This window comes from Chiloscyllium punctatum, chromosome 43 (assembly GCF_047496795.1).
Source record: "Chiloscyllium punctatum isolate Juve2018m chromosome 43, sChiPun1.3, whole genome shotgun sequence".
In the NCBI taxonomy this organism is placed as follows: Eukaryota; Metazoa; Chordata; class Chondrichthyes; order Orectolobiformes; family Hemiscylliidae; genus Chiloscyllium; species Chiloscyllium punctatum.
In genome coordinates this window covers 19,531,901-19,558,725 of record NC_092781.1, presented here as the reverse complement: position 1 = coordinate 19,558,725, position 26,825 = coordinate 19,531,901, and positions in this window count along the sequence as shown.

Below are 26,825 nucleotides of genomic sequence, written 5' to 3'. Positions count from 1 at the left end.
TAGTGCTGAGCAGGCAAATAGGAACCGGAGTGAGGTGGAGGAAGGGGAAATGAGGAAACTGGTGAAGTCCACATTGATGACCTGTGGTTGGAATATTATGAGGTGGAAGATGAGTTTTTCTTCCTCCAGGTGTCGGGTGGTTAGAGAGTGGCGGTGGAGGAGACCAAGGGCCTGCATGTCCTCAGCAGATTGGGCCGGGGAGTCGAAATGATCGGCTACGGGGCGGTGTTATTTGAATTGGTGCGGGTGTCCTGGAGATGTTCCCTAAAGTGCTCTGCGAGAATACCAAGGAGACCACATCGAGAGCGATGGATACATTAAATGACAGTGTGGATATGCAGGTGAAACTTTGATAGATGTGCAAGGCTCCTTTGCGGCCAGAGATGGAGGTGAGGAGGGAGGTGTGGGTGCAGGTTTTGCATTTCCTGCGGTGGCAGGGGAAGGTGCCAGGAGGAGACAGTGGGTTGTTGGGGGGCCGTGCACCTGACCAAGTAATCACGGAAGGAATAGTCTTTGCGGAAAGCGGATAGGGGTGGTGATGGAAATAAATCCCTGCTGGTGTGGTCTGTTTGTAGGTGGCGAAAATATCGGATGATGAGGATTATGCAGAGGTTGGTATGATCCAAGCTGAAGAATGGGGTGGGGGTGGGTGTCCGTCCTTGTTGCCGTTAGAAGGGTGGAGTTTCAAGGCAGAAGTGCGAACGTAGATGAGCTGCATTGGAGGGCATCTTCAACCACGTGTGAAGGGAAATTATGGTATTTAAAGAAGGAAGCCATCTGGTGTGTTCTGTGGTGGAACTGGTCCTCCTGGTAGCAGATACAGTGGAGGGGGAGTAATTGGGAATATGTCAAAGCATTTTTGCAGAATGTAGGGTGGGAAGAGGTGTACTCCAGGTAGCTGTGGTAGTTTCTGTGTTTCTAAATAATGTTAGTGTTAAGTCTGTCGCCATTGATGGCGACAGACAGGTCCTGGAAGGGGAGAGAGTTGTCAGAGATCGTCCAGGTGAATTTAAGGTCGGGGTGGAATGTGTTGGTAAAGTTGATAAACTGCTCAATCTCCACGCGGGAGCACAAGTCAACATTGATGCTGTCATCTATCTAGCGGAGGTAGAGGTGGATAGAGGTGCAAATGAAATTACAGAAGTTGGACCGTTCTACGTAGCCAACAGTGTAAGGCATAGGTGGGGAGCATGCGTGTGCCCATGGCTAGCGTTTGTTGTCTGAAGGAAGTGGGAGGATTCGAATGAGAGATTGTTAATGGTGAGAACCAGTTCAGCCAAACGAATGAGTGTCAGTGGAAGTTTACTTTGGGAGAGGAAGAAACGAAGGGCTTGGAGGCCATGGTAATGGCGGCTGGACGTGTGGAGGGATTAGATAAGATGGTGAAGATAAGGCTTTGGGAGCCGGTGAAATGCAAGTCTTGGAGGAGGTGCTGGCCGTGGGTGGTGTTTCGAATGTATAGGGGAGTTCCTGGACTAGTGGGTAGTATGAAAGTGTCGAGGCCGGTGGGGATGAGTTCTGTGGGGCAGGAGAAGGGTGTAACAATGTGTCGGCTATGCTGGTCAGGCTTGTGGATTTTGGGAGGGAGGTAGAATCGGGTGGTGTGCGTTCCCGAAATATGAGGTCAGAAGCTGTCGGTTTGAAATCTCCTGATGTTTTGAGGTTGAGTATGCTCTGGGAGATGATGATTTGGTGATGGGGTGAGGTAATAGTCGAGTGGCGGTCAGAGGAGGTGCCTTCGAGTTGGCTGCTGGCTTCAGCAGTGTCGAGGTTAGTGCGCCAAAGTACCACTGCGCTCCTTAATCCACTGGTTTGATGGGGAGGTTTCGATTGAAGGAGAGGGAGTGAAGGGATCCGCATTGTGAGGGTGAGAGGTGCATGGACATCCTGCACTATCTTCTATCTGTCTTTGAAAGTTTCCACCATATCAAATTTGGACTTCCTTCAAATAGCTGTGTCAAATCCACATTTCCCAACTCCTGCCTAATTTTGATATAATGAGCCAGTTTAGGACACTTCCCTTCGGATTGCTCTCATCGTTGTCTAAGAGTATTCTAAAACTTACAGAATTATGGTCACTTTTCCCACTTCAAATCCCCCACCGCAGCTTCTAAAACCTGGCCTGGCTCAGTCCCCAACACCAGGTATAAAATGGCCCCTTCCCTCGTCAGACTATTGACATGCAGCTTTGGAAAACTCTCCAGGACGCTTCTTACAAATTCTGCTCCGTCCAGACCTCTGACACAAAGTGCATCCCAGTCAATGTTGGGAAAATTAAAATATCCCATCACCACAATCCTGTTGCCTCTACACCTTTCCATAATCCATTTACCTAATTGTTCTTCTACCTCCCGTTCACTGCTGGGAGGCCTGTTCTACAGCCCCAACAATGTAACTGCACCCTTTTTATTTCTCAGCTCCAATAACGGCCACTACTTAAGCACTCCATAGTGACTGCTTTGAGCCCAGCCGTGATATAATAGCTGACCAGCAATGCAACTCCTCCTCTCTTTTACTTCCCTCCTTATCCTGCCTGAAACATCTATATCCTGGATTTATTTGCCTATCATGGCCTTCCTTCAACCAAGTCTCTGTGATTGCAATAACATCATATTTCCAGGCACCAATCCAAGCCCTAAGTTCATCTGCCTTCCACCTTATACTCCTTGCATTAAAGTATATACACATTAGGCCACCAGTTCTTTTGTGTTCACCTGCTCTCTGCCATTCTTCCCCTTATTAATGCTAACTTCTTGATTCTTACAGTCCCCAGTTTCCACCTCGCTGTCTACTTGTCTTCTCTTCTGGTTCCCATCCCCCTGCCGCATTAGTTAAAAACCTCCCCAACAGCAGGAGCAAAAACTTCCCCAAGGACATTAGTTCCAGTCTGGTTCAGGTGTATACTATCCAATTTGTAATAGTCCATAAAGGTTATGACGTTTCGAGTGCGTATCCATATACTGTTGTTTTTCGACGATGAAAGGTCGCATGCTGTAAATTGCACGAGAGTTGCTGTACAATATCACAAGCATGGTACTAAAATACGATCAACACATCTCCTGTCCCTCCTTGTGTCCACAATCTTTGACCATTGCTGGAGAACCATCAAAATGCCAATCACTTCATTACGCATCTGCAGTTTCGAAAATACGATCCCAATGCTGTGTTTGCCTTCCAGACGACAAACATAAGTTAAAATGTAAGCATCCCATGCCGAAAGTAATGCAGTGCTGGTCTGTGCAGTTGAATACCTTCTGTGGGCCTGTGCGAAAGTGATGGACGAGTCGACACTCAGGAATTCCATGACAAACCTAAACGCATTTGGTCCTTTCATCACCAACCTTATTCACAAGTGCGTACTGGATACTTACCAAATATGTCAAGCCGGATATTCCACCTCCCCCCACCCGCCCGCCTCCCCCATCCCCAACAATATTTGAACCGAGAAATCCAAAATCAGGTGCGTTGTGTTCAGGTCACACTAACTACAGCTGTACAAGAAATTCGGACACAACTTCATTAAGACCAGAAGGGTCATCAAGAAACTATAGTAAGACTGAGTAAGAGACTTAAATTAACCAGACATCCACATATTGTGACATGGCCTACAAGACAGTACGGCTGACAGAGTGAAGCCGTAAAGATTAGTGGACACAATACAGCAGTGTTTGATGCCCTGAATGCATTTTGTACTCAGTTCAAACAGAATTCAGTGAAATAGTACCACCTGCTTTGGGACCTACTGATAGATCTGTTTCCTCTGTCACCGGTGCAGATGTGAGATTGACAGGGAATTCAGACAGATGGACTCCCTGGTCATGTACGATGTGAACTAACTGAGCGAAGTGTTCAATGGCATCTCTAAATTCTCTTTGATTCAGTCTAAATTCCCAACCTGCTTAAAGAAGACCACCATCATCTTAACACCAAAGAAAACACATACAACCCGCTGCAATGATGACTGAACTGTGACTGTGTGATGATAATATTTCAATCTGCATTAAGGAACAACATTGGTAATTGGGAAATGAGTGAACTGCTGTTGATCTTTGTGTATGTGTGTGTACATAAAACTGAATGGATTGCAGTTTATTAATTAGACTGACCACCGTGGTTAAGGCAGGAAGGGCATGGTTCAGATGATGACTCTGAAAAAGGATCACTGCTCGAGAAGTGTCAATTCCGTTTTTCTCCACAGAGGAAGGTTAGTAAGATATGCTACTTTCTCCAGCATTTTCTGCTTCTGTTCGTTTTGAAAAGAGGGTGACGTTTCTGGCTACCAAGCAACTAACAGTGATCAAGTGCACAGCTGCAGAAACCTATGTTTTTTTCTCCTGTTAATTTCCCTAGCTTTATTTTCCTTTTGCTTTGGTGCTTTTTCCCTCTTATTTCTTGTGCCAGCTCCACACTGCAGCGAGACCGGAATGGTGGCCATGGCTTTTCTTGGCTTTCGTTACCTTTGGTACCAGCAGCAGGATTGTTCTCCTGCTGTTTGCGATCAGATGAAGACAAAATCATCCTGCAATGTGATACAGCAGCGACGATGGCAGCGGACGCTTCCAAATGGTGGTGTCAGCAAAGAAACATCTGCAGCCACAGCTGAACATGTGGGCTCGCCTGGCAGCGGTGTGAAGGACATCTGGTTGCAGAGTGAATGTGAGTTTGGTGGTGCCAAAGAAATGGTCCGAGTGACGAAGGGATGGTACCTGAAGTGGGGCAACTCCTATGTAGTTGGTTCCAGTTCACGTCATAATGAAGTGTTGGAGGTCTCCTATAAGATTGTTTCCTGGCATGGACTAGATCTGAAGGACTGAACTTCGTGGACGAAAGACTAGATCTGAACTGTTTACATCATCAATTTTTCTATTTTATTCCCATGGCGTATACTTTTGGATTATTTTGTTTCTTTACTTTTCTAACATTTCTTGTTTCCTAACAATGTGTTCATTGATCTCCGTACCTAGGCACCTTTGTACCTCCGGTGGCGCTGTATTGTGACGACTATAAAATTATCTGACTATAAAATTATCACCCGACACATTTCAGTATATGAGACACTGAAGTAAATCGATTCAGTTCAGTTATATTTGAAATTTTCAACCGACTTACATCCATTATTTGAATTTTCAGTTTTGTGGCAGTAAATTAGAATGTTTCAAGAAAACAGAGCATTGTAAAGTAGAGTTGATGAATTTTAGATTTGCAAATACAGAACATTGTACTGTTTTTGTTATATCCCGTTTGCACAGAAATGGAGATCTACTGGAATCCAGCGACTAATCACAGGGGGAAAGTTCGAATTAAATTTGGCGAAGATCTCTGTTTGGTACCATTAAGGATCACAAAACACGTCATTTTAATTCTGATTTCAGTCCAGAGATGCTTTCGAACTTGCTGAGTTTCTCCAACAATTTCTGTTTATAAATTTACATAAATGATGTAGCCGAGATTACCTCTCTCTGTCCTTCTCTCTTGCCACTGGAAAACGATAATATCCAGCACCAACCTCACGTGCAGCCTTTCCATTCGTGTCTGAGAACCTGTTACTTTCTTTGTAAACAACTAGCATACCTGAATGCTGCTGTCTAAAACATATAATTCGGTCTTCTCTCGGTTCCTCAGCACCGTTTGTAAAACAGGAATGTCAATCCTCAAGCCATTTTGGTCATTCTACCATTTATCTACTGTTTGTCATTGTTGGTGGTATGTCAACAATGAATAATTGAAGGAATTTTGTTGCTGAATCACTTTTCTTGAATTTTTCCAAAGGTATTTGTAAAGAAAAATTCCATCTTTCCCATAATGCAGACATTTGCTGATAAGGTACATCTAATGCTATTGGAAGTATTTTTAGCTCTTCAAGATGAAGGCGAGCTTTTATCTTATTTCACATAAGATAAAAGATTACAAGTCCTTTCTGCACCATCACTACATACATGCATTCCTACAAGTCACAACTTTTGTCTTCCTCGAATCTCCGTTTGGTATGAATTTCGAAACACGTTAGTCCAGTTTTTTTTTCATGAAGTTTTATTCATGAAAAATGTACCTTCCACCGTGGGACTTTTTATAATTGGACTGAACTCTACGATTTCAAATCAGGTTTTGCTGACGCAGTTTAGATTAGATGAGATTACTTAGATTAGACGATGCACATTTCTTGAAATGCTCACACAAGAGTTTTTTATTCTGTATCAATATGTAGATGGTGCTGCAATACACTGTGCAGCTTTGGCCCGATGTCTTCCGAATGTAGCAAACAAATGCCCGTGGGAACACGTGGCGAGCATTCGAGTTAAGAGCAGCACAAAACTGTCCTACCTGAGAGTCCATTTGAAAAGGATAAATCTTATCTACGCATATTGCAGTCATGTAGATTTTATTAAAGTAAGACAGGGCTTAGCTAAAATATACTGGGGACAGTTACGTGAAAGCAAATCATCAGAATAGCAGGGGTGTTTTCAATGATTACTCGCAGCAATTTCATTCACCATAAAACAATGAAGCAACAAGCCCAGAGCTGCATGCATTACATGGTATATTCAGGGGAAAGTGAGGTCCGCAGGTGTTGGAGTATCAGAGTTGAGACCGTATTGCTGGAAAGGCACAGCAGGTCAGACAGCATCCGAGGACCATGAAAACTCGACGCTTCAGGCATAAGCCCTTCGTCAGGACTTGAGGACTGGGAGAAATGGGAATGATGGATGCATTCCAGGAACGAATGGAGAAAAACATCGGGTACCATAAAGAATGCAGGTGGTGCAGGAAGAATTAAAATGGATAAGTCCTATTGGCCTGATGATAACTACCTCTGGTTAGTGAGAAGCATGAGAAAAGATTACTGATGGCTTGACCAAGATCTTTACATTCTTGCTCACCACCAAAGTGGTCATTGAGGATTGTCGAGCAGCTGATATTGTTTCTCCGTTGACTTCGGGACATAGTGATAATCCAGGCTACCATCCACAGGTGAGTATCACATCAGTGATTCAAAAGCATTTGGAGAGAATTCTGAGAGAAAGGATCCATGCGCATTTGGGAACGCATAGCTAAATTACGAACAGTCAGCATGGCTTTGAGTAGAGCACCTTATATTTTACTGCCATGAAATAAATTTTCGAGGCGGTGCAAACATGATTATTGAGGACAGAACAGTGGCTATTGTTCGTAAGGCTCATAAGCTCGTAGGGCTTTTGAAAAGCTCCTCACTGTAGGCTTATTCAGAATAGCAACATCCATGCGATCCGCGGTCACTTGGCTGCTTGCCTTTCCAGTAGAGTACAGTAGTTAGTGGCGGATGGCTGTTTTTCTGGTTGGAGTCGCGTGACTCATAGGGTTATGCAGGGACCTCTAGTGGGACCTCTGCTCTTTGTGATACAGACACACGCACAAATGCACACATATGAATGCATTCAAAAAAATGTAGATGGATGGATTAATATTTTTGCAGAGTAAAAAAGTTCAGTTAATTTATGAATAATTTAGTAGTTGATCAAAGTATCCAGTGATATAAAGATCAGTTCCAGATATTGGCGGAGAAATGGCAGACGAAGTTTAATACAGATAACTCTGTCTTACTACTTTTTTACAGATGAAATGTTAAGTACAAGCATACACTTAATGGCAGAACGAATTTTCAGGGATCCGGAAAGCACTGATGTGCAGGGATCTTCTGGTTCGTGACTATACCTCCCTGAATATGACCACGGTGGTAAAGCAGAATTGTGGCTTGATTGCTTTTAACGTTTGGGGAATGAAATAGAGGATTCAGGTTTGCATGTTGCAACTTAATAAGAATTTGAATTTGTCAAACGTAGAGTATTGAGTTCAGTGCTGACCGTTTCATTTCAGGAAGATGTGAGAGCTTTGGAGTGGGTGGGGAAGACATTTGCCATTATGTTTCCTGGATTGGAAAATATGAGCTTTATGGAGAAGCTAGAAAAATTGGGGCACTTCTTCTGAAGTGGCGAAGGCTGAGGCAAGACTTCTTAGAAATCCATAAAATTATGCGATGCATAGATAGAGTTAATGGTCAGAATCTATTTTCCAGAGTCGACAGATCTAGCATTAGGGAAGGGTAACATTTCAAACGAGACGGGAAGGCACTTTTTTTACAATAGAATTACAGGAATGTGCTGCCAAGGTAATGGTGAAGGTAGGTCCACTTGGGGCATCTAAGGGACTTTTAGATCAGCACATTAATATGCACGGAATGGAGTCATATGGCGCACAGACAGGCAAAAGAGATTAGTTTCATTTGGCGTCAAGTTCATTACATGATCATAGGCTGAAGCGCCTTTCCTTGGTGTTAAGTTGCATGTACCATGTTGATGAGTGAGGAACATGGGGTTTGAAAGCTCAAGGACACAATTAGAAGAGAAAATTGCGATCTGAGAACATCCTGGCAGATAAGATTAGGGAAAATCAAAAATGTGTTACAAGGATAAAAAAGGTAAAAAACTAATGAGGGAAATATTAAGGTGGATGACGGACAAAGGCCTACTCTGTGGGTGAAAATCAACGACATTGGCTACTGCGAATTGCATACTTCACACATGTCTTCCCTCAAGACAAGAAAGATTTAAGTGCAAACCGTTACCACATTACGTGTGAAGCTCTTGAGCAGATTCAGAGAAAAACACGGAGTTTTAGGTGGTTTTGGTGGATTTTGAATTGAACAAACATACCCATCTCAACACGACTTGTATCCTAGACTATTGCAGGAGATAACGAGTGAAATGCTGTACTGCTGACACAATTTTGGACTTATTTCCTGCTAAAAAACAATGGTAGGAAAGACTGCATGTGATTGGGCCACTGAGAAAATATACCCAAATTTCAATTTGAATTCCATTTAAATTTCAGGATTTGAATGCTAGTCAATATGTAATAGACCTGAGGATCCTAATGCTGGAACGGTATTGTTACTTTGGGAATGTTATTGGAGAGGTCTGGAAGAACCCAGAGGAATTGCTCTTTATATTTGATGGTTTGGAAGAAATAAAAGACAGTATTGATATTTCTGATGTTCTAAAAAATAGACCCTCAGTTCATGTGCACTGATCTTGAATGCTGGTGTGAAAGTATCTGACGCTGTGTGTAAAGTTTAATCCAGCACAAGCTGCTCCAGGGATCTTCTTGGTCAGCTGTCCCATTTATTGGAAATAGCTGAGTTCAGTGCCTGGCCTGAAATCCTGGGATTTGTTTATGATGAACGGAATGAATATTTCATCAGAATTATTGAAGATCAGCTGATGGCAGCGGCTGTTTTCAATTACGTGAAAGAGAACAAGATCCAATATATCATTGGCTACAACCCTTCGTACTACTCGATCCTCGGTCTGTTATTGAGTCCCTTCTTCAGAGAACAAGACGGGAAACTACAACAACTTCGAAGACCATCACCCAATCATATTCTGACTATAGTTACAACATTGTGGAAAGACCCCTGTACTGTATTACTGAAGCTTGGTGAGATGGCTTTCACAGGATTCTGAAGAGGAAGGTTGTATTCAGGAATATACTTCCTGTCTGGTTTCCTAATGGAACTATTGGTGAGAGATTAGACTCTGCACTGTGTGGTTTACACGCTCCCACACGTCGCCAGCCAAGAGTTTGTCGCTGCACTCGCGCAATGCCAGACCTCAGATCCCAGGGACATTGGGAAGCTCCGCAGTGAAGCCCTTGGGGAGGAAAAGGAGCTTGATGGATTGAGCCTGGCTCCTGGTGGGCTGTGGAATGTCAGTGAATTCTATGACACAATTAAACACCGCCGTGTACAAGGCAATTCTGAAGGATTCCAAAATCTGGCCCCCGAATGCCAAGTATTGAGGTAATTTTATGTTGGTTCTTAAATCCTTTCTGAATCTTCTCGAGTTAAGTAATATCCTTCCTGTAGCAGGGTCGCCAGAACTGCCAGATGGCAGTGTGATGTTGTCTCATTGTAACTGAGATTAGAATTAAAGAAGAAACAGAAATAGCGCAAATTTTGCTGTCGTTATCATTAAGATCATGGAGAGTATTCCTGATCAGGGATTTAGAATGAACTGAGGAGTATTGAGAGGTTTTGATTATGATGGTACTTTGTATAGATCTTCTGAGCTGAGATGAACGCTGGGATGTTTTGGAAGATCTGAAGCGTGGATTTGGTGTGAATTATCCATGAACTTTGAACTTGTTAACGTGCAATTTCCCTTCTAGACGTGACTCTCTGTAACTCTGTGCTCGAGCAGAAGGTTTCTGCCAGTTCTGACGCATTGACTTGATTAGTTCGCCAGAAAAAAGATAGTATGAAGCCTAATGTTAACTCCTGTGAGATTGTAAAACTGAACTCACAGTCATGACATGAACACTCTATCGCCCCAAAATCTTGGAATCATGGAGTAATGCAACATTGAAATAGCAGATCCTTCTTTCCAACTGATCCTCGCTGACCAGGTTTCCCAAACTAAACTAGTCCGATTTGTCTGCAATGATTTTTCTCACTTTGAACCTTTCCGATTCACGTACCTTTCCAGATAGCTTCGTCTGGATGTTCATTCTGCATACAAACCACCCTCCGTGGAAATATTTGCCCCACACGTTCCATCTCCTCGCCCCCTCGTCTCTCGGTCTCTGCTTGAAACACTAACCAGACTTCCACCATTAACTGATTAAATCCTGCCCTTCTTTACTGTACAAAAATGCAATAAACTCCATCTGCCGCTCCTCAGCCTAGTTTCCCAATTGGTCACGATCCTTTTATAATCACAGCTAACCTCCTTCGCTATTGAGCATACTAAAAAGAGATTGGTGTAAGGAAGGGGCTGAGCGTTATTTCCGAAGCACTAGCATGGACAGTGGAATTAACAGGATGAGGAAATGGCGATGGGGTGGGGACCATGAAAGTATCCGAGTCTGTGAGCTTATACATGCAATTGCCTGAAATGGAATAGGAGAAAGTGAAGGCAGGAGAAAGGTGCCACAGGAGGTCTACCAAATAAAGGGCATTTGTGTAAACTGAAAAAAAGGTGAATGAAATTTTCTCCATATGCAGCTGATTGAAGGGAATGGCGTCAGGACAGTCATGACAGTACTGGCTGTAGCAAGGTAACTGAGTAAGAATGGAACGAAAACGAATACACAAAGGCAGCATCACCAGGGCATCCAACACCAACACGTTTTAAACAGGGATGCTCCAGTGTTTACGCCCAGCAGCCGCACAAACACCCCTTACAACAGTACACGGGCTAGCAGCAGGGACAATGTTGTTTTTTTCATTTCCTGATCAGAACTGTTGTTTAACAGATGGATTTCCAGCAAAACTGTGTGAATGAGCTGCAATGGATTAAGTCCAAATCGGGCTCTGGGACCCACCAGGGGTGTTTGAAGGAAGCTGAAATGGATAGGGACTGATGGATCCTTCTCAGGGAAGATCCCAAGCACTGATAATTTTATTCAACTCCTTTTAACTGAGCATTACACGAGTTAGAGGAATTTCAACATGGGAGTTGAACTTTAACACAAACACACAAAACTAACCCTCAGCCTGAAGGCATCCCTTCATCAGTCTTGACTAGTCCTTGAACTGACTATCTCGTGATTCAAACTGACTAATTTTGACTTACCTCTTTAACCTGCCACACTCTGCATCCACCACCCTCCTAACCTGACAATCTGGCCATTTACCTCACCCATATGCCTACCGGGCTCTTTTGTGAATTCATTCACCAGATGAGAGCTTTTATCACCCGTCCCTAGTTGCCCTCAGGAGGTTATTTGTGTTCTATCTTTTTGAACTGTTGCAGTCCATCCATTCACTCACTCACTGATTCAGTCATTCATTCAGGCACGCACACACCCACACGTCACACATCAGAACGGGTTAGGTCTTCTGCTTCCTTTGAGCCTACAGCATATCAACGAAAATATCCATGGGATGCTACACTTCTCATTTCTCAAGAAGCCAGGCTGAAAAGACATTGCTTTAAAGAACATCGAAGTATGTAATAAATGCCAAAAGAGGTCATTTGCAAAAGAAGCAAAGGTGAAGTGAGGTAAGAGTTCTTCACTTAGCAAATAGTTGGTGTATGGAATGTGATGTCTGGGAATATGGTGGAGGCAGGTTCAATCGAGGCTTTCAACAAGGCACTGGATGATCATTTGGATATAAATGATGTGAAATGATATGGGGAGAGAAAAGCAAGAAATTAACACGAGTAATGATGCTCATTTCGAAGGCAGTGCAGGCACAATGGGCCAATTGGTCTCTTTCTGCACTTTTGCACTTCTGTGATTCTGCGTGATATCAGACCTCACCACAGCATAAGACCAGTGATAGTGAATTGACAGCGAGTTTTCTTTGTTCTTGTTTCTCTGTTCCAAATTCCTTGGGAAACTGAAATTCCATTGAAAGTGAAAATAGGTGATATATATCTCCAGTAATGGGGCTTTAGTCAAATATCATTGTTACTTGTCATTTATTAATTGCAGTAGAATCTTCCAATTTGTCCTGTTGGATTGCATTTTTAGATAAAAGAAGCTCTCATTTCACTTTATCATGTTTCTCGAAATATTTGAGACACACATGTTGCATAAATTTTGGTTTGACCAAATACTTGTCTCGCAACTTTTGTTTAGTTTCCAGATCAATGACCCGGGAGATTCATGAATAAAATTACATCTGTGGATCCGAGAAAACAAACCTGCACAATAGAGGGACTGGAGTAAGTAGCAGAATGTGAGATGTTTATAATGACTAGACATCTGACACTGTACTCTTCATAAAAAGTGATCAAGTTTAACCGTATCAGGAAGGACATTAATAACAAACAGTGGAAGTGAAATTGAACAAGAGTGGAAAGGTAAAACAGATGGCATTGTATTTGCCAGCTCTTGCAGGCCCACCCAGTAATCAAACTCTGAATTGATTGAAACTAAAATCGGGCTGAACAAGGTACGGAAGAACCGGGCAATCTCCTGTATTCTGTGTCTGTACCAGTGAAAGGACTGTCTATGACTGAGGAGCACAAACCGTAAAATACACACACTGCAGGAAGTACCAGGCTTTGTGGCATTGTATTTGACGTTGTCTGAAAATGTACTGTATCGGTAACAATTAAAAAGCACTGCGTGTTATTAATATCAATAACACTTTATTCACATTATTCAGTGAGAATGAAAAATAAGGTACATTACAATTGGTAAAACTAGTATAGTAATGGTATTGTTAAATATGGTGCACTTTTGTTAGAATTCATCTAACAAATATACTCCTATCAGTAACATTGTTCTTTATCCTGTAAATACTGTACATAGCTGCAGTATCCTTGTCCAGACTGAATCTTACCCATACTATCTTTTCTGCTTTCCATTATTTCCCTTGTTTGATCCAATTTCTGACATGAATGGTGTCAGTATCAGATTCTGGGACCCCTGACCTCATCTCTGCTGTCAGTGCACATTGCTCAGTGATGGATCTGACCCAAACTGTGGCTGTGGGGATTCCAAACCGTAAAATATAGATTCTGAAGTAAGTGCCAGATTGTGAGACAGTGTGGTTATAAGGACTGATTATCTGGCACTGTGATGACGACTGACAGTTGCTATTTCATTTACAACACCACATTATTTTTCGTCCTAGTAATAACTTATTAGTTAAAATGCCCACTATTTGTAATAGTGATTGTACAGTTTGAATGTAGTAGTGGCATTAAAGAATCTGACAATTTGTATCAGCAAAATTGTCAATAATAAAGGTTTTGTACATTATTGTTAACGTGTAATAGAACTATTAATCAGCACTACGTTACTAGTAACAGAGCTTTCATGAATTCCATAGTATTTATGTCAGTAACAGTAATTAAAATATTTTAAATATTCCATAATAAAGTAACACTGTACATTATTGTGATCAGTCATAGTGTTGTCACACATTATACATTGTATCACATTGTACATTATTAATACATAAGTCCATAAGAAATATGTAACATCTAATTTTCTCAACTTCTACCAGGTCTCGTCTCAACCTCCTATGATCCAGTGGGAAAAAATAATCCAGCCTATCTAGCCTTTCTTTATAACTTAAACCTTCCACACGAGGCAGAATCCCGGTAAATCTCTTCTGAACCCTCTACAGCTTAATAATATCCTTCCTATAACTGGGCGGCCAGAACCTGACACAGTATTCCAGAAGATGCCTCATCAATGTTCTGCACAACGTTAACATGACTTCCGAAATAAGTAGTAGGCCATTCAGCCCCTTCAGCCTCCTCTACCATTCAATAGGATAATGTCTGATCCAACACTTCCCCTTTTCTGCCCTTTCTCCATAATCCTTGATTCCCCGACTGGTCATGTATCTTTCTATCTCAGCCTTAAATACAGAAATGGGGACAGTTAGTAAGTTGCAGGGTGACAATAATATTGGTGGCAGAATAGCATTGAAGAAGGATTTGTTAGATTACAAAGGGATGTTGATCAAATGTGTCAATGGTCTGAAAATGGCAAATGGAGTTCAATCTGGATTAATGCAAGGTATTGCATTTTGGTACACCAAACAAGGGGTGGGCCTAGAATGAAATATAGGTCCTTGGGTAGTATTGCAGAACACAGGGACCTTGGGGTACCTGTACATAAAGCTTTGAAATTAGCCTCACATACGTTGTTGAGACATATGTTTGGCAGGCTTGCCTTAATTCCTGAGCCTTTTGAGTACAGGAGTTCGGAAGTCATGGGCGGCACGGTGGCACAGTGGTTAGCACTGCTGCCTCACAGCGCCAGAGACCCGGGTTCAATTCTCGCCTCAGGCGACTGACTGTGTGGAGTTTGCACGTTCTCCCCGTGTCTGCGTGGGTTTCCTCCGGGTGCTCCGGTTTCCTCCCACACTCCAAGATGTGCAGGTCAGGTGAATTGGCCATGCTAAATTGCCCGTAGTGTTAGGTAAGGGGTAGATGTAGATGTAGATGTAGGGGTAAGGGTGGGTTACGCTTCGGCGGGGCGGTGTGGACTTGTTGGGCCGGAGGGCCTGTTTCCACTCTGTAAGTAATCTAATCTACCGTTGTCCAGAACATTGATGAAGCATCTTCTGGAATACTGGGTCCGGTTCTAATCGCCCAGTCATTGGAAGGATATTATTTAGCTGGAGAGGGTTAAGATGTGATTTACCAGGATGCTGCAGAGTATGGGAGGTTTGAGTTACATAGAAAGGCTGGATAGGCTGGGATTTTTTCCACTGGTCACAGAGGTTTGAGAAGTGACTTGATAGAAGCTTATAAAATAATGCGTTAATTTTGTAGGTTTTTTTCCGAGTATGGGGGATCTCGAGAATCGGGTGCATATTTTTAAGGTGAGAAGAGAGATTTTATCAAGACTTAAGAGCATTTTTTCCCAGAGTGGTTGGTTCTCATGTGGAATAACTTTCCTACGGAATTTGTGGATGTGGTTACAATTGCAATGTTTAAAAGACATTTGGATACGTAGATGAATTGGAAAGGCTTGGAGGGATTTGGGCCAGGAGCATGAAGGTGGGGCTAGTTTAGTCTGGGATTATGTTTGGCATGGACTGGTAGGACTGAAGTGTCTGTTTCCATGCTGGCTGACTCAATAATTCGCCCCACAGCTCTCTATGGCATGGAATTCCAAAGACAACCCACAGACAGGAAAATTCTCCTCATCTCTGTCATAGAAAAAGGTGCGCTAATATAAGTCTATGTCCTCTGGTTCTAGACTTTCCTATGAAGGGAAATCTCCTCTCAGTATATACCCTGTCAGTCCCGTTAAGAATCCACTATGTTTTAATGAGATCACCTCTCATTTATCTAAAGTGCAGCAAGTAGTGTCACAGCCTGTTAAACCTTTGTTCCTAAGGCAATCTCCCCACACTGCAGATCATCCAAGTGAATCATCTCTGAACTGCATCCAATGAAATGAAACTTTTCCCTAAATTAAAAAAAAGCAAAGCTGCTCACAGCACTCCCGATGTGGTCTCACCAGCATCTTGTGCGACTGTAGGAAGACTTCCTGACTCTTGTCCTCCAAGCAACTTGAAATTAGATCAAACATTCCATTAGCATTATGTCCGGCACCCTGTCTGCTCGCTTTGTGTTTCCTGCACAGGTTCCCCTCAGTTTTTGTGTTGCAGCTTTCTGCATCTTTCCCCTATTTAAATAATACTGACCTATTATTTCCCTTCCAAAATGAACACTTTTATTCGTATCAGAGCGCTCATGTCAAATTTCACGTCTGCTTCACTTTAATTTCAATTTTCCATTTTTCCAACTCTCTCCGTCTCTAAACTCAAGCCCGACAAATATTTGCCACTCATATTCTGGTGCTCAAGTCCTTGTTTCCGCTCTCACTACAAATCAGTCACTAACATTTCTGAAGCTGAGCAATAATAAACTGGGAAGATCAGGAGTGAAACTATTTACCCCAAACTGAAAAATACAGACATGTTGGTGGGGGAGGGGGGGGAGGGAGGGTGGTGAGGGAAAGAAGTACTGGACGTTTATTCATAGCAACTAGGTGGCTACAACTGTAGATTAAGACTTGAGCCATATCATTTGCATCATTGAATATGCTACTAATATAATCAGTGAGAGATTACTGCAAAAAATGATATCCATTCAGAAATTGTGCCTGCTTTCCTCACAAACACCTGCATAGTTTTATTTGTCCCCTTTCTCGCTTTTCAGAAAATAATCCATTGTCGTCTTGGATGCCTGAGATGAATCAATCTCAATACACTTTCAGGCAGAACATTCCAAATCCTACCTATTTAATGCAGGAAATAACTTCCTCATTTTGCCATTGCTTCTCTTACCAATTACCCTAAATAAGTTGCTTCCTGGTTCCCAATTCTATCACCATTGGGAACATTTCTACCCAATGTACTCTGAGTTAATGGATGCACAAAGTTCTGAAAATATTTTATGCTATCTACTTAATGTTAGAACTGGTTCCCTTCACTATGCACAGAATAATCAAGAAAATTGAAATATTCCTCTGAATTCAATCTGACGAGATTTAAGAAAAGTATTGATGTAACCTTCGTTACATTGACTTGGGCGTCAATGTTGACATTTCTAAGTTCTTTACTGTTGGTAATGTAGACATTTTCTGCACTTAATCAAATATTAACTCGTTTTGATTTTAACACTTTGAGGATAGAGAACTAAAGCACTTTCTGCAAGTGGGACTGAGGGCTAAATATCAATCTCAGTACATGTTTCTGTAACCTTGTGCACTTGATTGCCACCTACAAGCATCCCCAGTCCCTCTATCACCAATGCTCGGTAGCAGCAGTGTGTATTATCGACAAGATGCACCGCATAAATTCATCAAAGATCCTTCATTAGTATCTTCTCAATCCATAACCACTTCCATCTAGAAGGACAAGTGCTGCAGGTACATTGGAGCACTTCCCCTGCAAGTACCCCTCCAAACCATTCACCATCCTGAGTAGGAAATATCACTGTCAGTGAGTCTGATTACTGGAATTTCCTCCCTAAGGCATTGTGGGTCAACCCACAATGGACAGTTAGACAGCAGCGGTTCAAGAAGCTCATCCCACCTTTTGAATTTGGCAAGCAGGAATGAGCAATAAATGCTGGCCCAGCCAACGATGCCCGATTCCCATGAATGACAAAAATGAGAAAACCTCAATTAGCAATTGTGATTTATTGCTCTTGATGTCAGGGAAGGCACTACATGAGTTCTGATGGGATGCTCCCAGGCTTCTCATTGTCATCTATGTCATTCAGGACCAAGGAACATTCCATCTGCTTCATGTCTCCAGTTTACTGGAATAGAATATCCATTATTTTACAGTTACGTCTGTGTCAGAATTACTGCTGTTAATAAACTTTGGTTCGTGTTCTTTTTATCTCCCCCTGGGTCCTTACTGCTGCCTTCTCTGTGTTTTGTGCTGAGAATCGTGCCCTCACTGTCAGAAAAAAACAGTCACTGATGGAGTTGTCCATCTGATTAAACATCTTAACCGACAATTCTGTCCCCTAATTGTTCCTCCGTGTACAAACTGAATCATCTGCAATGGATCAAGTGAGTCTTTATGAGCTGCTTTAGTATTCGATATACAAAATAGATTAGTTTCAATATGTTTCGATATTTTTTTATTGAGCGCTAACACCAGTCTTCCCGTTATTCACATAGTATTTCCATCTCGTTAGTTTCTGTTTAATCTTCAGCGTGTTTCAGATTGTGGGGAAATTAGTTCACTCCAAATGGTGAAAGAAAAGAGTCTTGAACTCACTCTGATCCAGACTGAGGGGGATTATGTCAATCTTGGAAGTTATAAGCATCACAGCGGTCATCACGTGAACATTTTTGGTTGATTCTGCACCCCACCCGCACATCTTTCAACCGGCTGTGCTCAAGGTTGAAATTCAATGAACCATTTCCCAGATTCCACTCCAGCTGAGGGAGGGCCATCTCTCATTGTGAGGTCAGAGGGTCACGACACACAGGGGCCCGGTCTCACAGTGTGGTTTCTAAATATCTCTGCCTCAATGCTTCCTGCTGGGGACATGCACAGGCACGAAGGAGCCAGAGTGGGACTCTGTCTGGGCTGCAATGGAACAGTGACAATTACTCTCAATATTCATGGGTCTGTGGGGTACATTACTCCAGAAAGCTGGAGGTTCAGATACCAGTTCCCAGTGAGCCTGCTGAGAGACGAATCTGTGCAGGAGGGAAAGGGGACTATGCCTTTCAGCTGAGAGGGACTCCTCTGCCAACAACATCCACTCTCTCTGGGTTCATTCAGAGTAACAGCCCTGCTTTGGATATTCCTGGGCTTCTGCTTTCCAGGAATCAGACTCCACAATCGAGCAGCTCCATGGAGAGAGAAAGAAAGGATAAGCTTGTGAATAGAACAGTGAGCACAACATCCTTGGTAACTGCACAAACCAATGTGTCCACAGGATTAAACTGCAGGACTTTCCTGGGAGTTATTTCTCACTGAGTGACAGAACTTTCCTACCGAGCCTATATCCCTCCAAACCCTTCATATTTCTGTACTCATCCAGATGCCTTCTAAATATTGCAATTGTACTAGCCTCCACCACTTCCACTGGCAGCACATTCAACACCCGCACATCCTCTGTGTGAAAACAAGTTGCCCCTTCGGTCTGTTTTTTATCATTCCCCTCTCACCTTAAACCTATGATCTCCAGTTCTAGACTCCTCACCCCCAGGGAAAAGACCTTGTCTATTTAGCCTATCCTTGCCCTTCACTATTTTATAAACATCTATAAGGTCACACTTTAGCCTCCGACGCTCCAGGGAAAACCAGCCTTTACAAACTGTCCGTATAGCTCTAATCCTCCAATCCTGGCAACATTCTTGTAAATCTTTTCTGACTCCTTTCAAGTTTCACAATATCTTTCTGACAGGAAGTAGATCAGAACTGCACATAATATTCCAAAAGTGGCCGAACCCACATCCGGTATATCTGCAAAATGACCTTCCAACTCCGATACTCAATATTCTGACTAATAAAGGAAAGCATACCAAACGCCTTCTTCATTAACCTATCTATCTGCGACTCTACGTTTAAGGAACTATGAACCTGCACCCCAAGGTCTCTTTGTTCAGCACCACTCTCTCGGACATTACCATTCAGTGTATAAGTCTTGCGAAGATTTGCTTTCCCAAAATGCAACATTTCTCATTTATAGAAATTAAACTCTATCTGACACTATTCAGCCCATTGGCCATTTGATCAAGATCCCGTTGTAATCTGTAAACTTCTTTGCTGTCCACTACACCTCCAATTTTGGTATCATCTGCAAACTTACTAACTATACGTTCTATGTTGACAACAAAAGTATATATATAAATATTGAAAAGTAGTGGACCCAGCAGAGATCTTTATAGCAATCCACTGTTCGCAGGCCTCAGTCTGAAAAAGAATCCTCCACCATCAGGTCTTCTACCTTCAAACCAGTTATGTATCCAATTTGCTCGTTCTCAATGTATTCTATGAAATCTAACCTTGCTAACGAGTCTCCCATGGGGAACCTTGTCAAACACCTTACTGAAGTCCAGATAGATCACGTCCACCGCTCTGCATTCATCAATCAAACTGTGACTTCTTCAAAACCTCAAATACGTTCATGAGACATAATTTTACACGCACAAAGACAGGGTGACTACCCCGAATCAATACTTGCCTTTCCAAATACGTTTAAATCCTGTCCTTCAGGAATCGCTCCAACAACTTTCCTACCACCGAAGTGAAGCTCACTGATCTATAGTTCCCTGGCTTGTCCTTATCAACTTTATTAAATCGTGGTATCACGTTAGCCAACTCCAGTCTTACGGCAACTCACCTGTGACTATTCATAAGACAATTAGACAATTATCTCAGCAAGGGGCCCAGCAATCATTTCCCTAGCTTCCCATAGAGTTCTAGGGTACATCTGATTCGAAGAACGTGAGGACTGCAGATGCTGGAGATCAGAGCTGAAAAATGTGTTGCTGGAAATGCGCAGCAGGTCAGGCAATATCCAAGGAGCAGGAGAATCGACGTTTCGGGCATAAGCCTTCCTGAAGAAGGACCTATGCCTGAAATGTGGATTCTCTTGCTCCTTGGATATTGCCTGACCTGCTGCGCTTTTCCATCTGTACATTTTACACCTGATTGGGCCCTGGGGATTTAATTATGTATATTAAAGTCTATTTGCCATTTGTCTGATCACTTGCCCAGCTGATCAAGGTCCTGCTGCATTTTCTATAATTTTCCACACTGTCCACGATACAACCCTATTTTAGTGTCATCAGTAAAACTGATTACTCATGCCTTGTACAGTCTCATCCAAATCACTGATCTAGATAACAAACAGCAATGGGCCCAGAAACCACGCCTGAGGAACTCCACTAGTCACAGGCCTGCAATCAGACAAGCATCCTTTGACTATTACCCTCTGCTTCATACTGTCAAGGCAATTGCGGATCCAATTTGACAGCTTGCTTGGAATTCCATGAGATCCAGCCTTCCAGAACAGCCGACCATGTGCAACCTTATCAAAGGCCGTAAGGCTCTATTTCTGTTTCCCAGTTAGTTTGTCCTTTGTGGGAATCACTTCAAAATTTCATCATCCCTTTGAATTCCATTGTATTCCCAATTTCCGAGAGGATCTCTTCCTGTGACTTTACTCAGTTACTCAGCTTCATGATGCAATGCTGGATCTGAAACGGTGCATCTCCAGTCAGTGAACAATGTTGTTGTTCCAACAAAAACTGAAAAACGTTCCACACACTCCATCCAGAGTACGTCTGCCGCCCTGCCCTTCTCAACCTTGCTGGTCACTTCATCAAAGAGCTCCAACAAATTTGTGATGCATGATCTTCCATCCACAAAGCCATGCTGACTGTTCCAAATCAAACCCTATCTTTTCAAATGCATATACATCGTATCCCTCACAATCCTATCAAGTAATTCACCCACCATCGACGTTACGTTTATTAGTCTATAGTTCTGAGGAAATTTGTGCCCTGGAATTAGTAACTTTCTTTTTATATTCCACCCAGAAATTAGAGGAAACATTAATGTAATATCTGTGCCGTTTCCCCTGTGCTCCCATATCACCAGGTTTGGAGGGAGGCTGTTGATTGGTGGAGGTCTGTGGGTCTATAAACCCCGCCCCTCCCCAGGCTATGTACAGGCGTGCCCCCAAATCCAGCCACTCCACGTCACCGCGGCTCGGGGGGAATCCCGCGCGCGCACATTCGAACTCCCCACCGTTGGCCACCAACCGCCGCACGTCGTGTGTGTGTCCTTCATAACTACAATTCCCATGAGGCCCCGCGTCCCGATCCTCCACCACACCAAGCTCACCAGCCCTTACTGCGCAGGCGCTGTCTCCCAGGCAGCATGGGAAATGTAGTCGACCCAGAGTGTTCTGTGGGAACTGAGTTGCTGAGGGAGGTTTTGTGGAGAGAGAAACAGTTAATGTGTTGAGATTTATCTAACTCTTGTTCAGAACTGGAAAGGGGTTCCCGGAAAATGCTGGGGTTTGTGGTGTAGAACGAGGGGAACAGATTGTGAGAGTGAACAGAGCTAAAGAATATGCCTTTTTGTTGTATATTTGAGGCTGTTCCTGCACATGTTTGCCCCTGATCAGTTGCAGCCAGACATTTCACTGTTTCCCTGTTTATCTCGGGCAGTGCTCCCTCTCAGACTCAACTCATGGCAATCTGCTTCTGGTCTCCACTTATTGCTTGTCCTTTGTGGGAACACTTTAAAACTTCGTCATCCTTCTGAATTCCATCTTAATCGCAATTTTCTGGAGGATCTCTTACTGTGACATGACACTTTTACTCAGCTTCATGATGCAATGCTGGATCTGAAACTGGTACATCCCCAGTCAGTGAACAATGTTGTTGGTCCAACAAACACAGACAAAAACATTCTACCAACTCCACTTTGGGATCACTCTTGCCAATGTGACTGACCCAGACTACATGAAGATTGAGGTCCCCCACAATCGCTTCCTTGTCTTTTCACGAATCCCATAAGTTTCTGTTTAGGTCAGTGTCTAACGATGCAGTGGTATGCAGCAGGTGCTAAACTGTTCTTCCCTTTTACAATTCCTGGCGCATCGTCTTCCAAATTGCTTTTCTGCTGGCTTTATTTCATAACCTGAAGATAAATAATTTGTCAGTCTTGCTTTTGTTATTCCTAACTAAAATATTCCTCCCAACTGAATTCCCAGTCTGTTTGTAAAATTAGTACCCAAGAATATTTATGTCCCACCTTTGGTTCATGTTAATCAAGTCTCCCTGGTGATCAGATCAGTCATTCACTGATGTCCATTTGTCTTATTGCAGATACTATGCACATTCAAGTAGAGAAAGTATAATTTTCACTCTTATCAAAAGTTACATTTGTCCTTCCAGTTCCTTTCTGCTTAGCTTCAGCCACATGATCATGTTATTCCCATATTTCAATCTTTCTTTTTGTTTTCGGAAATATCCACTGACCTGACACCCTGCTCCTGTGTCACCTGTCAGCTTACATCGCTATCCATAATCGTATTCATATGATTGACCAGGACAATGATCCCAGCACTGTTCTCGTGGAATCCATCACACTGGGATATCTCGCTTTTCCTGAATACGAATGCCAGACTCCCCCATGAATCAAAACCACTTCTGACAGTGTTGTTGATTCCCGAAATCTTCGTTCAAGCTTTTGGGATCACTCTGCATGTGGTATCGATCACTGTGTGTGTGTAGCTGCTGCATGCTGGAGATGAGAGTCAAGATTAGGGTGGTGCGGGAAAAGTACAGGAGGTCAGGCAGCATCCGAGGAGCAGAAAAATCGACATTTCGGGCTTTTGCTCCTTCTCCTCGAATGCTACTTGACGTGCTGTGCTTTTCCAACACCACTCTAATCGTAGCTGCTGCCTCAGTCAGCCACTTTCTGTTGCAGCTGGTCTGAGATCCTGGGCCCGCATAGTTTTACACTCTTGAGAGAAGAGCAGAAAGATGATGTAGTACAGGCCAGGAATGGAGATTGGGGTTTTCCAGATCTCCATGAGACTCAGTATCATTCCATCAATGTAATCCTCACAACGTCAGTTTAATTTCTGAATCTGTCTATTTCTGCATCTCCTGTGGCTGCTCGGAATTCCTGACTTAGCAGAATTTCCAACTCTTGTCTCACCCAACACCACATTAAAGGCATTCAACCTGCCAGAAAGATGAAGGAGAGTGAGATCTGCAGCCTTCAATAAATCCTACAGGTAACTTCCCTTGTGTTGGATAAAGTGGATATGAATTAGAGGGCTCAAAGCTGTAGGCCCACAAATGTGACACTGCTAGAGGGATGAAGAGGGAGCACAAAGGCTCCACTGTCATCCTGTCAAGAGAGTCCTGCTTTCATCACTGCTTTACTGGTTGAACTGAGACAGCACATACCACAATTGAATACTGGGATGTTCACAGGCTGTTTTAATGAAGCTCCGTTCAACAGGAGAAAGCAGGACTCTTATGAGAGGCTGGTAATAAAGTTTGCGATCTTTTTATTCTATTCTGTTCTCTGTCTTCAACCCGGTATTTATGTTATGTCTTTTAGTCCTGTGTGTTCCATCTTTCAAAATTCTATAACAGCCCTAATCTCTGTCACCTCCTCCAGTGCCGATTACTCTCCCTATCTCTGTACCTTGCGCCGGTCTCTAAACCGTGAACTATCTCAGTAATCTCATTTTCCAGTCACGGCAGTAGCAACTATCTTTCCCATCTCCTTCAGTCTCTGCAAACTCCTACAACTCTCCTCATCTGTGCAACCTCCTCCAGTCAATGCAACACTCCTTCCTCTCATCCTACAGCAACTCACTACTTCTGTAATCTCCTACCATTAATACAAACCTCCCGACCTCCTTAAAGTTCTTCAACACAACATCCTCCCCTCCGAGTGTAACTTGCTCCAGTCTCTACTACACTCACAATTCATGTGACCTCTTGAAACCACTTTGACCCTCCCCATGCCTGTCACCTCTTTCAGTCTCTACAATCTTCTCTATCTTTCACCTCCTCCCGTTGCTATCGTGGTCCCTATCTCTAGTTCCTCCAGTCAGGACGAGCCTTCCTCACGCTGTCATCTCCTGCAGCCTCTTAAAACTATCCATGCTCCTGTAACATTCTCTTGACTGCTGTAATCACCTCCAGTCCCTACAGCTGTCTTTTTGTCACCTCCTTCAGTCCTCCATTGTCTGCAGCCCTCCATGTCGTGAACCTCATCCAGTCTTGACAACCATCCCTATCTCTGTAATCTCCTGCAACCTTCCTATTGAAATAACCTTCTTCCATCCTTCCAATAAACACTAATTTCTTAACTTCTTGTTATGCTCCATACTATGTCTGCTTTCTCTTCCTGTTCCTGCAACCTATGTGAACACTGTAACCTTATCCGGTCTGTACCTTTGCATCTAATTGTCATACTGTATCGAAACAGGTCCTTGAATCCATGATGTCTCTGCAGACAATTAGCAGCAAACTCCACCAACCTCATTGCCCTGCACTTGGTGCATAAGCTTCTTAACTCTGGCATTTTAATTACGCATTCAGATGTTTCTTTACTGCTGTGAGAGCGTCTGCCTCCACCACCCTCTCAGGAAACACGTTCCATCTATCTACCATCCTCTGAGTGAAATAAAGTACATCTCAAAACTCCTCCAACTCATCTGCTCCTCACCTTAATCTTATGCATTCTTGTGTATGACAGTATGCAATGTGGAAGAGATTCTCGTGATCTACTCTGTCCGTATGTCTCATAGGTTTGGAAACATCAATCAGATCCCTCGCTCAGCCTCCTCTCCACCAGCAAAATAATCTCAGCTTATCAGTCACCCCTCATAAGCGAACCTTTCATCCAAGGTAACATCCCAATGAATCTCTTTTTCACTCTCTCCAATGCAATCATGATTTTCTGACATTGAGGCAAACAGATCTGGGAACAGTACTCCAGATGTTGTCTCACCAATGTTTGTACATAGCTTGCTTACTCATTCATTCCTGATAAAGAGCTCGTGCTCGAAACGTCGACTCTCCTGCTCCTTGGATGCTGTCTGAAATGCTGTGCTTTTCCAGAACCACAGTCTCGAAAACTTGATAATGAAGACAAGCCTCGCAGACGCCAGCTTTGTCAACCTGCACTTACCCCCTTCATGGATCTATAGACTTGGACGCCACAAACCCTTAGTCCTCCACAGGAATTAAGCATTCATTGTGTATGCCCTTAATTTCCATTTGCCAGTGCTCTGCCCAATTTACCAGCTGATCAGTATCTGACTGGGACTAACCTCCTCACTATCAAGAGCACCACCGATTTCTGTGTCTTCTGCAAACTTGTGAATTCCACAGTCTGTATTCACACAGAGTCAGACAGTAATACAGCGTGGAAACAGGCCCTTCAGTCTAAACTAGGCCATGCTTACTGTGACGCCCACAAAGCTTATTTCAAGTGCCCACAATTCTTCCATATCCCTCTCAACTCTTCCCATTCCATGCACCTACAAAAATACATTTTTAAAAATATTGCTTTGGTACCCGCCTCAACCATCGCCTCTGGCAGCCCAGTCCATATACGCACCACGCTCTGTGTGACGAAGTTACCCTTCAGGTTCGTCGAAAACCTTTCCCCTCCCACCTTAAACCAATGCCCTCTAGTTTTCAGTTCACCATCCCTTGGAAAACAACTATATGCATTCATCCTATCTGTGCCCCTCGTGATTTTATACACCTCAGTAAGGTCACCCCTCATTCTCTGACATTCCAAGGAATAATGTCCTATACTGGCCAATCTCTCCTGATACGTCAGGCCTACTTGTCCTGGCAACATCCGCAGACCTTCTTTGCATTCTTGACAATCTTCCAAGTCATTCATATAAACAACAAGCAGCAAGCATCCCAGCGCTGAACAATGAGGCACACTACTGGTCAGAGACTGCGTTACTAAGACAACGCTTCACCAACATCCTTTGTCTCATATTTGTGAGCCAAGTTTGAATCCAGTTTGCCAACTTGTTTTGCATCCCTTGGCCCTTAATATTTTGTACCAGCTTTCCATGTGGGACCTTGTCAAATGCCTGACTGATATTCATGTCAACCACATCAACTGCATTACCCTAATCAATAGGTTGAGACATGTTTTCAAAAACTGAATTAATTTAATCTTCCTCCAGTCCTGTCATCCCTCTGTTTCACGTTAACTCGTTCCTACTACACTCCCTTCCTCAGTAAATTGTGTAATTCCTAAAATAGTTCTCGTCGATATGAACTTCTGTTCTTGCAATCCTCCATATGACTGTAAACTCTTA